Consider the following 12,752-nt stretch of genomic DNA (forward strand, 5'->3'; position numbering starts at 1 on the left):
TTTTCGTCTTGTTGAGAATGGCGTCACTGGTTTGCACCCGCATTCGCCCAAGCATGTCACATGTGTGCGAAAATGTTTGCTCCTCTTTACGTAAAACCGCACGCAGCCGGTAGGATTCGAACCTACGCTCCCAGGGGGAATCTGATTTCGAGTCAGACGCCTTAACCACTCGGCCACGACTGCCGTTAGCGCGGTGCTCTCCCGACACATACAACTGCTACCGTTTCAAGCACTGTGGTGTCAGAAAACGGCGTAGCTGCATTATTTTCCGTAGCGTTTCCACCGCTACCAGACGAATCGCTACCAAAGTATTAAAATTTCCGCCCGGACAGGGACTTGAACCCTGGACCCTTAGGTTAAAAGCCTAATGCTCTACCGACTCAGCTATCCGGGCTCACACGAGCCTGCAAAACCTCACACGATGCACAACTATACATTGACTCATGTCCTTTACTGTTGTGCAATCGCTGCATGGGGCCGTTACTAATAAAACGTCGCCTAAATGCTGCCTACAAGCCTATCGCGCTAAGCTCGTAACACACTATCGAAGACTGCTGGCACACGATGCAACAACAAATTGCACCAGTTGTTACGTCTCATACGTTGGAGCAGAGAATTTACGTGTTTTGTCGACAATCACTGGGCAATTGGAAAATTCACAAGCATTTCGAATGCAATGTTTTCCACGTTTTCGCTCATTTCACGATTCCGTTGAAGACGTTCTTCACCACCTGACACAGAAAAAGGAATGCAGTCGGTAGGATATTTTTAATTCTTTTGCTTCTAAGGGAGTTAGTTGTCTAGTGAGTTCCTCTTATGGCATGCACTAGACAACCACAACAGCTACAGGAGAGAGTCATTTTTGTTGCCAGCGGTAGTTGCATTATCACAAACGCAGGGTAATTCCATTGGCGTCGCATCAAAACGAATACCTGCCGAAACCCGGGATCGAACCAGGGACCTTTAGATATTCAGTCTAACGCTCTCCCAACTGAGCTATTTCGGCCGACGTTGAAAGCCGCCATTCGCATGTGTTCGTTAACCTCTGCCTCGTTGCCAATTTCACAGTCACCTTCGTCTGATAAGACACAGGGACGCTGAAAGGCGAGCAGCCAATGCAGTGAAGTTCCACACACATTTCTTCTGCTTCCGTCATCGTAACAAGCAAACATGTCGACTCGATTCGTGTAATATTGACTTCGCTGACTTGACGTGACGCCACGCTGACGCTAGAAAACCCGTGCTATATCGAAGCCAGGGGCAACTCGTGTGCAGAGAACGAGACACAAGAAGGAGTGAGCCTCTCCACCATATGAGAGGCAGTATCTAGCAGATACACACGGTAAAACATTCAACTTGCGTTAGCTCATAAATTGCTACACGTCATCGTCTGCAAGCTAAACTGGACACATCTGCACTGCCCAGTGAGGCACCACTTGTACTAACACCTGGTGGACGGCTGTGAGACGAGGAGATGAGCTGCGGCTTCTGGGCGCGACTGTAACGCTGCGCCCTGGATCAAATAACACTGCACATTGCTGGTGACCCACGTGTTTAGTAGTGACACAACTGCTAGGATGCAGCTGAACGTCCGCCCTTTGAGAGCGAGAAAATTTGCGCAGTCGGCAGGACTCGAACCTACGCTCCCAGAGGGAATCTGATTTCAAGTCAGACGCCTTAACCACTCGGCCACGACTGCCGGTGGCGGAAGCGACTCCCGACAAGTGAAACCGCCATCCTTAGACGCAATCTGATGGCAGAAGACGGCGTTGCCTCGCTCTTTCCTGTAGGGTTTCCATTAGCCGTTAAGAAAGTGTATTAATTTTCGCCTAGACAGGGACTTGAACCCAGGACCGTTTGGTGGAAAACCTAACGCTCTACCGACTCAGCTATGCGGGCCCACGCACGAGCATTATCAAAAAATGGCTCTGAGCACTATGGGACTCAACTGCTGTGGTCATAAGTCCCCTAGAACTTAGAACTACTTAAACCTAACTAACCTAAGGACATCACACACATCCATGCCCGAGGCAGGATTCGAACCTGCGACCGTAGCGGTCGTGCGGTTCCAGACTGTAGCGCCTTTAACCGCTTGGCCACTCCGGCCGGCACGAGCATTATCGAACAGCTGCGTGGTGTGCGAGTGATTCGCATTTCGTAATTACTGGCTTATGGCTCCAATGGCGACTTCACCGACTTCCCACTGACGCACCGCTGACGCTAGTTTTCTGTCGTCTTAAAACGATGGACATACCTACAAGCAGCTGCGAGATCTTAAGAAAAGAAACGCTGCACCACTGCTTTTGCCGCACTCGAATGATTGAAATTGCGATTCTTAAAAAGAAAATGAAATGTTCGCTCTGTCCAACACTTTCGAGCACATCTGTGTACTCACGATATCAGCGACGGCTTTCTGCAGTCCCAGCGTCAGTGCGAGGTGAACCGATAGCCACAGTAAGCAGCGGTCGTCGCGAAAACTCAGTATTCTTAAAACGGAAATTTTCGTCTTGTTGAGAATGGCGTCACTGGTTTGCACCCGCATTCGCCCAAGCATGTCACATGTGTGCGAAAATGTTTGCTCCTCTTTACGTAAAACCGCACGCAGCCGGTAGGATTCGAACCTACGCTCCCAGGGGGAATCTGATTTCGAGTCAGACGCCTTAACCACTCGGCCACGACTGCCGTTAGCGCGGTGCTCTCCCGACACATACAACTGCTACCGTTTCAAGCACTGTGGTGTCAGAAAACGGCGTAGCTGCATTATTTTCCGTAGCGTTTCCACCGCTACCAGACGAATCGCTACCAAAGTATTAAAATTTCCGCCCGGACAGGGACTTGAACCCTGGACCCTTAGGTTAAAAGCCTAATGCTCTACCGACTCAGCTATCCGGGCTCACACGAGCCTGCAAAACCTCACACGATGCACAACTATACATTGACTCATGTCCTTTACTGTTGTGCAATCGCTGCATGGGGCCGTTACTAATAAAACGTCGCCTAAATGCTGCCTACAAGCCTATCGCGCTAAGCTCGTAACACACTATCGAAGACTGCTGGCACACGATGCAACAACAAATTGCACCAGTTGTTACGTCTCATACGTTGGAGCAGAGAATTTACGTGTTTTGTCGACAATCACTGGGCAATTGGAAAATTCACAAGCATTTCGAATGCAATGTTTTCCACGTTTTCGCTCATTTCACGATTCCGTTGAAGACGTTCTTCACCACCTGACACAGAAAAAGGAATGCAGTCGGTAGGATATTTTTAATTCTTTTGCTTCTAAGGGAGTTAGTTGTCTAGTGAGTTCCTCTTATGGCATGCACTAGACAACCACAACAGCTACAGGAGAGAGTCATTTTTGTTGCCAGCGGTAGTTGCATTATCACAAACGCAGGGTAATTCCATTGGCGTCGCATCAAAACGAATACCTGCCGAAACCCGGGATCGAACCAGGGACCTTTAGATATTCAGTCTAACGCTCTCCCAACTGAGCTATTTCGGCCGACGTTGAAAGCCGCCATTCGCATGTGTTCGTTAACCTCTGCCTCGTTGCCAATTTCACAGTCACCTTCGTCTGATAAGACACAGGGACGCTGAAAGGCGAGCAGCCAATGCAGTGAAGTTCCACACACATTTCTTCTGCTTCCGTCATCGTAACAAGCAAACATGTCGACTCGATTCGTGTAATATTGACTTCGCTGACTTGACGTGACGCCACGCTGACGCTAGAAAACCCGTGCTATATCGAAGCCAGGGGCAACTCGTGTGCAGAGAACGAGACACAAGAAGGAGTGAGCCTCTCCACCATATGAGAGGCAGTATCTAGCAGATACACACGGTAAAACATTCAACTTGCGTTAGCTCATAAATTGCTACACGTCATCGTCTGCAAGCTAAACTGGACACATCTGCACTGCCCAGTGAGGCACCACTTGTACTAACACCTGGTGGACGGCTGTGAGACGAGGAGATGAGCTGCGGCTTCTGGGCGCGACTGTAACGCTGCGCCCTGGATCAAATAACACTGCACATTGCTGGTGACCCACGTGTTTAGTAGTGACACAACTGCTAGGATGCAGCTGAACGTCCGCCCTTTGAGAGCGAGAAAATTTGCGCAGTCGGCAGGACTCGAACCTACGCTCCCAGAGGGAATCTGATTTCAAGTCAGACGCCTTAACCACTCGGCCACGACTGCCGGTGGCGGAAGCGACTCCCGACAAGTGAAACCGCCATCCTTAGACGCAATCTGATGGCAGAAGACGGCGTTGCCTCGCTCTTTCCTGTAGGGTTTCCATTAGCCGTTAAGAAAGTGTATTAATTTTCGCCTAGACAGGGACTTGAACCCAGGACCGTTTGGTGGAAAACCTAACGCTCTACCGACTCAGCTATGCGGGCCCACGCACGAGCATTATCAAAAAATGGCTCTGAGCACTATGGGACTCAACTGCTGTGGTCATAAGTCCCCTAGAACTTAGAACTACTTAAACCTAACTAACCTAAGGACATCACACACATCCATGCCCGAGGCAGGATTCGAACCTGCGACCGTAGCGGTCGTGCGGTTCCAGACTGTAGCGCCTTTAACCGCTTGGCCACTCCGGCCGGCACGAGCATTATCGAACAGCTGCGTGGTGTGCGAGTGATTCGCATTTCGTAATTACTGGCTTATGGCTCCAATGGCGACTTCACCGACTTCCCACTGACGCACCGCTGACGCTAGTTTTCTGTCGTCTTAAAACGATGGACATACCTACAAGCAGCTGCGAGATCTTAAGAAAAGAAACGCTGCACCACTGCTTTTGCCGCACTCGAATGATTGAAATTGCGATTCTTAAAAAGAAAATGAAATGTTCGCTCTGTCCAACACTTTCGAGCACATCTGTGTACTCACGATATCAGCGACGGCTTTCTGCAGTCCCAGCGTCAGTGCGAGGTGAACCGATAGCCACAGTAAGCAGCGGTCGTCGCGAAAACTCAGTATTCTTAAAACGGAAATTTTCGTCTTGTTGAGAATGGCGTCACTGGTTTGCACCCGCATTCGCCCAAGCATGTCACATGTGTGCGAAAATGTTTGCTCCTCTTTACGTAAAACCGCACGCAGCCGGTAGGATTCGAACCTACGCTCCCAGGGGGAATCTGATTTCGAGTCAGACGCCTTAACCACTCGGCCACGACTGCCGTTAGCGCGGTGCTCTCCCGACACATACAACTGCTACCGTTTCAAGCACTGTGGTGTCAGAAAACGGCGTAGCTGCATTATTTTCCGTAGCGTTTCCACCGCTACCAGACGAATCGCTACCAAAGTATTAAAATTTCCGCCCGGACAGGGACTTGAACCCTGGACCCTTAGGTTAAAAGCCTAATGCTCTACCGACTCAGCTATCCGGGCTCACACGAGCCTGCAAAACCTCACACGATGCACAACTATACATTGACTCATGTCCTTTACTGTTGTGCAATCGCTGCATGGGGCCGTTACTAATAAAACGTCGCCTAAATGCTGCCTACAAGCCTATCGCGCTAAGCTCGTAACACACTATCGAAGACTGCTGGCACACGATGCAACAACAAATTGCACCAGTTGTTACGTCTCATACGTTGGAGCAGAGAATTTACGTGTTTTGTCGACAATCACTGGGCAATTGGAAAATTCACAAGCATTTCGAATGCAATGTTTTCCACGTTTTCGCTCATTTCACGATTCCGTTGAAGACGTTCTTCACCACCTGACACAGAAAAAGGAATGCAGTCGGTAGGATATTTTTAATTCTTTTGCTTCTAAGGGAGTTAGTTGTCTAGTGAGTTCCTCTTATGGCATGCACTAGACAACCACAACAGCTACAGGAGAGAGTCATTTTTGTTGCCAGCGGTAGTTGCATTATCACAAACGCAGGGTAATTCCATTGGCGTCGCATCAAAACGAATACCTGCCGAAACCCGGGATCGAACCAGGGACCTTTAGATATTCAGTCTAACGCTCTCCCAACTGAGCTATTTCGGCCGACGTTGAAAGCCGCCATTCGCATGTGTTCGTTAACCTCTGCCTCGTTGCCAATTTCACAGTCACCTTCGTCTGATAAGACACAGGGACGCTGAAAGGCGAGCAGCCAATGCAGTGAAGTTCCACACACATTTCTTCTGCTTCCGTCATCGTAACAAGCAAACATGTCGACTCGATTCGTGTAATATTGACTTCGCTGACTTGACGTGACGCCACGCTGACGCTAGAAAACCCGTGCTATATCGAAGCCAGGGGCAACTCGTGTGCAGAGAACGAGACACAAGAAGGAGTGAGCCTCTCCACCATATGAGAGGCAGTATCTAGCAGATACACACGGTAAAACATTCAACTTGCGTTAGCTCATAAATTGCTACACGTCATCGTCTGCAAGCTAAACTGGACACATCTGCACTGCCCAGTGAGGCACCACTTGTACTAACACCTGGTGGACGGCTGTGAGACGAGGAGATGAGCTGCGGCTTCTGGGCGCGACTGTAACGCTGCGCCCTGGATCAAATAACACTGCACATTGCTGGTGACCCACGTGTTTAGTAGTGACACAACTGCTAGGATGCAGCTGAACGTCCGCCCTTTGAGAGCGAGAAAATTTGCGCAGTCGGCAGGACTCGAACCTACGCTCCCAGAGGGAATCTGATTTCAAGTCAGACGCCTTAACCACTCGGCCACGACTGCCGGTGGCGGAAGCGACTCCCGACAAGTGAAACCGCCATCCTTAGACGCAATCTGATGGCAGAAGACGGCGTTGCCTCGCTCTTTCCTGTAGGGTTTCCATTAGCCGTTAAGAAAGTGTATTAATTTTCGCCTAGACAGGGACTTGAACCCAGGACCGTTTGGTGGAAAACCTAACGCTCTACCGACTCAGCTATGCGGGCCCACGCACGAGCATTATCGTACAGCTGCGTGGTGTGCGAGTGATTCGCATTTCGTAATTACTGGCTTATGGCTCCAATGGCGACTTCACCGACTTCCCACTGACGCACCGCTGACGCTAGTTTTCTGTCGTCTTAAAACGATGGACATACCTACAAGCAGCTGCGAGATCTTAAGAAAAGAAACGCTGCACCACTGCTTTTGCCGCACTCGAATGATTGAAATTGCGATTCTTAAAAAGAAAATGAAATGTTCGCTCTGTCCAACACTTTCGAGCACATCTGTGTACTCACGATATCAGCGACGGCTTTCTGCAGTCCCAGCGTCAGTGCGAGGTGAACCGATAGCCACAGTAAGCAGCGGTCGTCGCGAAAACTCAGTATTCTTAAAACGGAAATTTTCGTCTTGTTGAGAATGGCGTCACTGGTTTGCACCCGCATTCGCCCAAGCATGTCACATGTGTGCGAAAATGTTTGCTCCTCTTTACGTAAAACCGCACGCAGCCGGTAGGATTCGAACCTACGCTCCCAGGGGGAATCTGATTTCGAGTCAGACGCCTTAACCACTCGGCCACGACTGCCGTTAGCGCGGTGCTCTCCCGACACATACAACTGCTACCGTTTCAAGCACTGTGGTGTCAGAAAACGGCGTAGCTGCATTATTTTCCGTAGCGTTTCCACCGCTACCAGACGAATCGCTACCAAAGTATTAAAATTTCCGCCCGGACAGGGACTTGAACCCTGGACCCTTAGGTTAAAAGCCTAATGCTCTACCGACTCAGCTATCCGGGCTCACACGAGCCTGCAAAACCTCACACGATGCACAACTATACATTGACTCATGTCCTTTACTGTTGTGCAATCGCTGCATGGGGCCGTTACTAATAAAACGTCGCCTAAATGCTGCCTACAAGCCTATCGCGCTAAGCTCGTAACACACTATCGAAGACTGCTGGCACACGATGCAACAACAAATTGCACCAGTTGTTACGTCTCATACGTTGGAGCAGAGAATTTACGTGTTTTGTCGACAATCACTGGGCAATTGGAAAATTCACAAGCATTTCGAATGCAATGTTTTCCACGTTTTCGCTCATTTCACGATTCCGTTGAAGACGTTCTTCACCACCTGACACAGAAAAAGGAATGCAGTCGGTAGGATATTTTTAATTCTTTTGCTTCTAAGGGAGTTAGTTGTCTAGTGAGTTCCTCTTATGGCATGCACTAGACAACCACAACAGCTACAGGAGAGAGTCATTTTTGTTGCCAGCGGTAGTTGCATTATCACAAACGCAGGGTAATTCCATTGGCGTCGCATCAAAACGAATACCTGCCGAAACCCGGGATCGAACCAGGGACCTTTAGATATTCAGTCTAACGCTCTCCCAACTGAGCTATTTCGGCCGACGTTGAAAGCCGCCATTCGCATGTGTTCGTTAACCTCTGCCTCGTTGCCAATTTCACAGTCACCTTCGTCTGATAAGACACAGGGACGCTGAAAGGCGAGCAGCCAATGCAGTGAAGTTCCACACACATTTCTTCTGCTTCCGTCATCGTAACAAGCAAACATGTCGACTCGATTCGTGTAATATTGACTTCGCTGACTTGACGTGACGCCACGCTGACGCTAGAAAACCCGTGCTATATCGAAGCCAGGGGCAACTCGTGTGCAGAGAACGAGACACAAGAAGGAGTGAGCCTCTCCACCATATGAGAGGCAGTATCTAGCAGATACACACGGTAAAACATTCAACTTGCGTTAGCTCATAAATTGCTACACGTCATCGTCTGCAAGCTAAACTGGACACATCTGCACTGCCCAGTGAGGCACCACTTGTACTAACACCTGGTGGACGGCTGTGAGACGAGGAGATGAGCTGCGGCTTCTGGGCGCGACTGTAACGCTGCGCCCTGGATCAAATAACACTGCACATTGCTGGTGACCCACGTGTTTAGTAGTGACACAACTGCTAGGATGCAGCTGAACGTCCGCCCTTTGAGAGCGAGAAAATTTGCGCAGTCGGCAGGACTCGAACCTACGCTCCCAGAGGGAATCTGATTTCAAGTCAGACGCCTTAACCACTCGGCCACGACTGCCGGTGGCGGAAGCGACTCCCGACAAGTGAAACCGCCATCCTTAGACGCAATCTGATGGCAGAAGACGGCGTTGCCTCGCTCTTTCCTGTAGGGTTTCCATTAGCCGTTAAGAAAGTGTATTAATTTTCGCCTAGACAGGGACTTGAACCCAGGACCGTTTGGTGGAAAACCTAACGCTCTACCGACTCAGCTATGCGGGCCCACGCACGAGCATTATCGAACAGCTGCGTGGTGTGCGAGTGATTCGCATTTCGTAATTACTGGCTTATGGCTCCAATGGCGACTTCACCGACTTCCCACTGACGCACCGCTGACGCTAGTTTTCTGTCGTCTTAAAACGATGGACATACCTACAAGCAGCTGCGAGATCTTAAGAAAAGAAACGCTGCACCACTGCTTTTGCCGCACTCGAATGATTGAAATTGCGATTCTTAAAAAGAAAATGAAATGTTCGCTCTGTCCAACACTTTCGAGCACATCTGTGTACTCACGATATCAGCGACGGCTTTCTGCAGTCCCAGCGTCAGTGCGAGGTGAACCGATAGCCACAGTAAGCAGCGGTCGTCGCGAAAACTCAGTATTCTTAAAACGGAAATTTTCGTCTTGTTGAGAATGGCGTCACTGGTTTGCACCCGCATTCGCCCAAGCATGTCACATGTGTGCGAAAATGTTTGCTCCTCTTTACGTAAAACCGCACGCAGCCGGTAGGATTCGAACCTACGCTCCCAGGGGGAATCTGATTTCGAGTCAGACGCCTTAACCACTCGGCCACGACTGCCGTTAGCGCGGTGCTCTCCCGACACATACAACTGCTACCGTTTCAAGCACTGTGGTGTCAGAAAACGGCGTAGCTGCATTATTTTCCGTAGCGTTTCCACCGCTACCAGACGAATCGCTACCAAAGTATTAAAATTTCCGCCCGGACAGGGACTTGAACCCTGGACCCTTAGGTTAAAAGCCTAATGCTCTACCGACTCAGCTATCCGGGCTCACACGAGCCTGCAAAACCTCACACGATGCACAACTATACATTGACTCATGTCCTTTACTGTTGTGCAATCGCTGCATGGGGCCGTTACTAATAAAACGTCGCCTAAATGCTGCCTACAAGCCTATCGCGCTAAGCTCGTAACACACTATCGAAGACTGCTGGCACACGATGCAACAACAAATTGCACCAGTTGTTACGTCTCATACGTTGGAGCAGAGAATTTACGTGTTTTGTCGACAATCACTGGGCAATTGGAAAATTCACAAGCATTTCGAATGCAATGTTTTCCACGTTTTCGCTCATTTCACGATTCCGTTGAAGACGTTCTTCACCACCTGACACAGAAAAAGGAATGCAGTCGGTAGGATATTTTTAATTCTTTTGCTTCTAAGGGAGTTAGTTGTCTAGTGAGTTCCTCTTATGGCATGCACTAGACAACCACAACAGCTACAGGAGAGAGTCATTTTTGTTGCCAGCGGTAGTTGCATTATCACAAACGCAGGGTAATTCCATTGGCGTCGCATCAAAACGAATACCTGCCGAAACCCGGGATCGAACCAGGGACCTTTAGATATTCAGTCTAACGCTCTCCCAACTGAGCTATTTCGGCCGACGTTGAAAGCCGCCATTCGCATGTGTTCGTTAACCTCTGCCTCGTTGCCAATTTCACAGTCACCTTCGTCTGATAAGACACAGGGACGCTGAAAGGCGAGCAGCCAATGCAGTGAAGTTCCACACACATTTCTTCTGCTTCCGTCATCGTAACAAGCAAACATGTCGACTCGATTCGTGTAATATTGACTTCGCTGACTTGACGTGACGCCACGCTGACGCTAGAAAACCCGTGCTATATCGAAGCCAGGGGCAACTCGTGTGCAGAGAACGAGACACAAGAAGGAGTGAGCCTCTCCACCATATGAGAGGCAGTATCTAGCAGATACACACGGTAAAACATTCAACTTGCGTTAGCTCATAAATTGCTACACGTCATCGTCTGCAAGCTAAACTGGACACATCTGCACTGCCCAGTGAGGCACCACTTGTACTAACACCTGGTGGACGGCTGTGAGACGAGGAGATGAGCTGCGGCTTCTGGGCGCGACTGTAACGCTGCGCCCTGGATCAAATAACACTGCACATTGCTGGTGACCCACGTGTTTAGTAGTGACACAACTGCTAGGATGCAGCTGAACGTCCGCCCTTTGAGAGCGAGAAAATTTGCGCAGTCGGCAGGACTCGAACCTACGCTCCCAGAGGGAATCTGATTTCAAGTCAGACGCCTTAACCACTCGGCCACGTCTGCCGGTGGCGGAAGCGACTCCCGACAAGTGAAACCGCCATCCTTAGACGCAATCTGATGGCAGAAGACGGCGTTGCCTCGCTCTTTCCTGTAGGGTTTCCATTAGCCGTTAAGAAAGTGTATTAATTTTCGCCTAGACAGGGACTTGAACCCAGGACCGTTTGGTGGAAAACCTAACGCTCTACCGACTCAGCTATGCGGGCCCACGCACGAGCATTATCGAACAGCTGCGTGGTGTGCGAGTGATTCGCATTTCGTAATTACTGGCTTATGGCTCCAATGGCGACTTCACCGACTTCCCACTGACGCACCGCTGACGCTAGTTTTCTGTCGTCTTAAAACGATGGACATACCTACAAGCAGCTGCGAGATCTTAAGAAAAGAAACGCTGCACCACTGCTTTTGCCGCACTCGAATGATTGAAATTGCGATTCTTAAAAAGAAAATGAAATGTTCGCTCTGTCCAACACTTTCGAGCACATCTGTGTACTCACGATATCAGCGACGGCTTTCTGCAGTCCCAGCGTCAGTGCGAGGTGAACCGATAGCCACAGTAAGCAGCGGTCGTCGCGAAAACTCAGTATTCTTAAAACGGAAATTTTCGTCTTGTTGAGAATGGCGTCACTGGTTTGCACCCGCATTCGCCCAAGCATGTCACATGTGTGCGAAAATGTTTGCTCCTCTTTACGTAAAACCGCACGCAGCCGGTAGGATTCGAACCTACGCTCCCAGGGGGAATCTGATTTCGAGTCAGACGCCTTAACCACTCGGCCACGACTGCCGTTAGCGCGGTGCTCTCCCGACACATACAACTGCTACCGTTTCAAGCACTGTGGTGTCAGAAAACGGCGTAGCTGCATTATTTTCCGTAGCGTTTCCACCGCTACCAGACGAATCGCTACCAAAGTATTAAAATTTCCGCCCGGACAGGGACTTGAACCCTGGACCCTTAGGTTAAAAGCCTAATGCTCTACCGACTCAGCTATCCGGGCTCACACGAGCCTGCAAAACCTCACACGATGCACAACTATACATTGACTCATGTCCTTTACTGTTGTGCAATCGCTGCATGGGGCCGTTACTAATAAAACGTCGCCTAAATGCTGCCTACAAGCCTATCGCGCTAAGCTCGTAACACACTATCGAAGACTGCTGGCACACGATGCAACAACAAATTGCACCAGTTGTTACGTCTCATACGTTGGAGCAGAGAATTTACGTGTTTTGTCGACAATCACTGGGCAATTGGAAAATTCACAAGCATTTCGAATGCAATGTTTTCCACGTTTTCGCTCATTTCACGATTCCGTTGAAGACGTTCTTCACCACCTGACACAGAAAAAGGAATGCAGTCGGTAGGATATTTTTAATTCTTTTGCTTCTAAGGGAGTTAGTTGTCTAGTGAGTTCCTCTTATGGCATGCACTAGACAACCACAACAGCTACAGGAGAGAGTCATTTTTGTTGCCAG

At 49.6% G+C, this 12,752-nt stretch overlaps 22 non-coding genes across 22 annotated transcripts; all 22 read right to left on the reverse strand.

Annotated features, from left to right (window-relative positions):
* Window positions 1–101: 101 nt before the first annotated feature.
* Trnas-cga (transfer RNA serine (anticodon CGA)) lies at window positions 102–183 on the reverse strand. The gene has a single exon. It is a non-coding gene; the product is annotated as a tRNA-Ser (tRNA).
* A 138-nt stretch (window positions 184–321) lies between these two features.
* Trnak-uuu (transfer RNA lysine (anticodon UUU)) lies at window positions 322–394 on the reverse strand. The gene has a single exon. It is a non-coding gene; the product is annotated as a tRNA-Lys (tRNA).
* A 539-nt stretch (window positions 395–933) lies between these two features.
* Trnaf-gaa (transfer RNA phenylalanine (anticodon GAA)) lies at window positions 934–1,006 on the reverse strand. The gene has a single exon. It is a non-coding gene; the product is annotated as a tRNA-Phe (tRNA).
* Window positions 1,007–1,617: 611 nt separating this feature from the next.
* On the reverse strand, window positions 1,618–1,699 carry Trnas-uga (transfer RNA serine (anticodon UGA)). Its single transcript has one exon. It is a non-coding gene; the product is annotated as a tRNA-Ser (tRNA).
* Window positions 1,700–2,600: 901 nt separating this feature from the next.
* On the reverse strand, window positions 2,601–2,682 carry Trnas-cga (transfer RNA serine (anticodon CGA)). Its single transcript has one exon. It is a non-coding gene; the product is annotated as a tRNA-Ser (tRNA).
* Window positions 2,683–2,820: 138 nt separating this feature from the next.
* On the reverse strand, window positions 2,821–2,893 carry Trnak-uuu (transfer RNA lysine (anticodon UUU)). The gene has a single exon. It is a non-coding gene; the product is annotated as a tRNA-Lys (tRNA).
* A 539-nt stretch (window positions 2,894–3,432) lies between these two features.
* On the reverse strand, window positions 3,433–3,505 carry Trnaf-gaa (transfer RNA phenylalanine (anticodon GAA)). The gene has a single exon. It is a non-coding gene; the product is annotated as a tRNA-Phe (tRNA).
* Window positions 3,506–4,116: 611 nt separating this feature from the next.
* Window positions 4,117–4,198, reverse strand: Trnas-uga (transfer RNA serine (anticodon UGA)). The gene has a single exon. It is a non-coding gene; the product is annotated as a tRNA-Ser (tRNA).
* Window positions 4,199–5,099: 901 nt separating this feature from the next.
* On the reverse strand, window positions 5,100–5,181 carry Trnas-cga (transfer RNA serine (anticodon CGA)). Its single transcript has one exon. It is a non-coding gene; the product is annotated as a tRNA-Ser (tRNA).
* Window positions 5,182–5,319: 138 nt separating this feature from the next.
* Trnak-uuu (transfer RNA lysine (anticodon UUU)) lies at window positions 5,320–5,392 on the reverse strand. Its single transcript has one exon. It is a non-coding gene; the product is annotated as a tRNA-Lys (tRNA).
* A 539-nt stretch (window positions 5,393–5,931) lies between these two features.
* Window positions 5,932–6,004, reverse strand: Trnaf-gaa (transfer RNA phenylalanine (anticodon GAA)). Its single transcript has one exon. It is a non-coding gene; the product is annotated as a tRNA-Phe (tRNA).
* Window positions 6,005–6,615: 611 nt separating this feature from the next.
* Window positions 6,616–6,697, reverse strand: Trnas-uga (transfer RNA serine (anticodon UGA)). The gene has a single exon. It is a non-coding gene; the product is annotated as a tRNA-Ser (tRNA).
* Window positions 6,698–7,393: 696 nt separating this feature from the next.
* On the reverse strand, window positions 7,394–7,475 carry Trnas-cga (transfer RNA serine (anticodon CGA)). The gene has a single exon. It is a non-coding gene; the product is annotated as a tRNA-Ser (tRNA).
* Window positions 7,476–7,613: 138 nt separating this feature from the next.
* On the reverse strand, window positions 7,614–7,686 carry Trnak-uuu (transfer RNA lysine (anticodon UUU)). Its single transcript has one exon. It is a non-coding gene; the product is annotated as a tRNA-Lys (tRNA).
* Window positions 7,687–8,225: 539 nt separating this feature from the next.
* Trnaf-gaa (transfer RNA phenylalanine (anticodon GAA)) lies at window positions 8,226–8,298 on the reverse strand. Its single transcript has one exon. It is a non-coding gene; the product is annotated as a tRNA-Phe (tRNA).
* Window positions 8,299–8,909: 611 nt separating this feature from the next.
* Window positions 8,910–8,991, reverse strand: Trnas-uga (transfer RNA serine (anticodon UGA)). The gene has a single exon. It is a non-coding gene; the product is annotated as a tRNA-Ser (tRNA).
* A 696-nt stretch (window positions 8,992–9,687) lies between these two features.
* On the reverse strand, window positions 9,688–9,769 carry Trnas-cga (transfer RNA serine (anticodon CGA)). The gene has a single exon. It is a non-coding gene; the product is annotated as a tRNA-Ser (tRNA).
* Window positions 9,770–9,907: 138 nt separating this feature from the next.
* Window positions 9,908–9,980, reverse strand: Trnak-uuu (transfer RNA lysine (anticodon UUU)). Its single transcript has one exon. It is a non-coding gene; the product is annotated as a tRNA-Lys (tRNA).
* Window positions 9,981–10,519: 539 nt separating this feature from the next.
* Window positions 10,520–10,592, reverse strand: Trnaf-gaa (transfer RNA phenylalanine (anticodon GAA)). The gene has a single exon. It is a non-coding gene; the product is annotated as a tRNA-Phe (tRNA).
* A 611-nt stretch (window positions 10,593–11,203) lies between these two features.
* Window positions 11,204–11,285, reverse strand: Trnas-uga (transfer RNA serine (anticodon UGA)). The gene has a single exon. It is a non-coding gene; the product is annotated as a tRNA-Ser (tRNA).
* A 696-nt stretch (window positions 11,286–11,981) lies between these two features.
* Trnas-cga (transfer RNA serine (anticodon CGA)) lies at window positions 11,982–12,063 on the reverse strand. Its single transcript has one exon. It is a non-coding gene; the product is annotated as a tRNA-Ser (tRNA).
* Window positions 12,064–12,201: 138 nt separating this feature from the next.
* Window positions 12,202–12,274, reverse strand: Trnak-uuu (transfer RNA lysine (anticodon UUU)). Its single transcript has one exon. It is a non-coding gene; the product is annotated as a tRNA-Lys (tRNA).
* Window positions 12,275–12,752: the final 478 nt, after the last annotated feature.

The sequence above is a fragment of the Schistocerca cancellata genome, unplaced genomic scaffold (genome assembly GCF_023864275.1).
Source record: "Schistocerca cancellata isolate TAMUIC-IGC-003103 unplaced genomic scaffold, iqSchCanc2.1 HiC_scaffold_482, whole genome shotgun sequence".
Taxonomy (NCBI): domain Eukaryota; kingdom Metazoa; phylum Arthropoda; class Insecta; order Orthoptera; family Acrididae; genus Schistocerca; species Schistocerca cancellata.